Source organism: Palaemon carinicauda, chromosome 10 (genome assembly GCF_036898095.1).
Source record: "Palaemon carinicauda isolate YSFRI2023 chromosome 10, ASM3689809v2, whole genome shotgun sequence".
In the NCBI taxonomy this organism is placed as follows: domain Eukaryota; kingdom Metazoa; phylum Arthropoda; class Malacostraca; order Decapoda; family Palaemonidae; genus Palaemon; species Palaemon carinicauda.
In genome coordinates, this window is record NC_090734.1 from 129,921,138 (window position 1) to 129,923,637 (window position 2,500).

Sequence of the window (2,500 nt, forward strand, 5' to 3'; positions counted from 1 at the left end):
ATGCATAAAAGTTGCTGATTCATATATATATATATATAATATATATATATATATATATAATATATATATATATATATATATATATATATATATATATTATATATAGTATATATATATATATATACATTTTGTGTACATATATATATATATTTATATATACAGTATATATATACTGTATATGTATGTATATATATATATATATATATATATATATATATTATATATATAATATATATATATATATATATATATATATAATATATGTATATATATATTCATTTTGTGTGTGTGTATATATATATATATATATATATATATATATATATATATATTATATATATATATATATTTATATATACAAAATGAATATATATATATATATATAATATATTATATATATATATATATAATATATATATATATATATATATATATATATTTCTACATAAATATATCATACATAAAGATGCATAAGCTCACTCACACACACAATCACACACAAATATAAATATATATATATATATATATATATATATATATATATATATATATATATATTACTATATATAATATATATATATATACTTATATAAACAATATATATATATATTATATATATTATAATATATATATATATATATATGTGTGTGTGTATGTATGTATTTGTGTGTGTGTGTATTAACCCTTAACAGTCACAACTTCGCTAATGATTTCAAACATTCAAAGAAAAAAAATACCAAATAAAAATAAATATTCAAATAAAAAAACACGTATAAGCCAGACGGTATAACGAAGTTTTTTTTACAGGACTCAACCGTGAGTTAACTCCACAGGCTACTAATTACATTGATCTTAAAACTGTTACATAAATATCACTCATGGCTCACGGTGAATGCTCCCATCTACTCTCCGAAGCGTCCTGACAGTTAACAGTCGTCGAGCGATAAGAGAACTGTCTTGGGTTAGGAGTTCTCTTGTTGAGGGTACACTCGGGCACACTATTTCATCTTATTTCACTTCCTCTTGTTTTGTTTAAAGTTTGTTACAGTTTATAAAGGTGATATTTATTTTAATGTTACCGTTCTTAAAATATTGTATTTTTCCTTGTTTCCTTTCCTCACTGGGCTATTTTCCCTGTTGGAGCCCCTGGGCTTATAGCATTCTGCTTTTCCAATTAGGGTTGTAGCTTGGCAATTAATAATAATAATAATAATAATCATAATAATAATAATAACAACAATAATAATAATAATTAATAATAATAATAATAATAAAAATTATAATAATAACAATAATAAATGAATAGCTACAATGCACAGTTATATATTCATCAGGCCACGCCTTTTGCTGATACAAGCAAGCATGAGTGCCACCTTGCGGGCAGTACGATAACTACTTTTAAACACAACTTTGTTATATAAATAAGAGTGAAAATTATCATTCCTTCGTACAGTTGGACGCAAGAATTCCAAGCACACCCAATGAGTAGCCCCTGTACTTATAGCATCCTGCTTTTCCAACTAGGGGTTGTAGCTAAGCAAGTAATAATAATACACTCAGGCACACTATTCTAACTTATTTTTATTCCTCTCTTATTTGGAAGTTTTTTACAGTTTATATGTGAAATATCCTTTAATGTTACTTTTGTTAAAATATTTCATTTTAATTGTTCATTACTTCTCTTGCTGTTTACTTATGACTTTATTTTCCTCACAGGGCTATTTTTTCCCTGTTGGGGCCCTAGGGCTAGGCAACTTGCTTTTCCAACTAGGGCTGTAGCTTGCTGATAATAATAATAATAATAATAATAATAATAATAATAATAATAATAATAATAATAATTAATACAGGAACTCTCCACTCAGTTGTGGTGGCCAATGTGGTAACATCCCTGACTGTGTGAACGCCAGACTTGGGTTCGAGTCCCACTCAAGGTCGTTAGTTTCTTTGGTCGCTGCAATCTCACCATTCTTGTGAGCTAAGAATAGGAGGGTTTGGGGGAGCCTATAGGTCAATCTGCTGAGCCATTAGCAGCCTTTGCCTGGCCCTCCTAGATCCTAGCTTGGGCGGAGAGGGGGCTTGGGCGCTGATCATATGTGTATGGTCAGTCTCTAAGGCATTGTCCTGCTTGATAGCGAAATATCACTGTCTCTTGCCTCTGCCATTCATGACAGTCTTTTAAAGCAAGGTGTACTATACTTATTTTTTTTAATGAGGCGCATTTGCACTAACTCGCACCCCCTTTTACCTCGTAAAAGTTTCCTGCTCTCTGATTGGTCAGAATTATCCTGTCCAACCAATCAGCGATCAGAAAACTTTTCCGAGCTAAAAGGGCACCCTTGCGAGTCGGTGCAAATCTGCCGGGCTACAAAGAATCGACTATAGTAATTATGTTGACCAGGCTGACATGAGTCTTTTTATTGTTTATATATGACATATCTGTTTTTGACATTGTTAATAGTTTATATAGGACATATCTGTTTTGACGCTGTTACTGTTT

The 2,500-nt window shown here is 29.1% G+C and overlaps 1 protein-coding gene across 1 annotated transcript in view; it reads right to left on the reverse strand.

Annotated features, from left to right (window-relative positions):
* The window catches only part of LOC137648253 (uncharacterized), a 114,459-nt gene that overhangs the window by 29,165 nt on the left and 82,794 nt on the right, over positions 1 to 2,500 (reverse strand). The gene's annotated exons all lie outside the window — the stretch shown is intronic.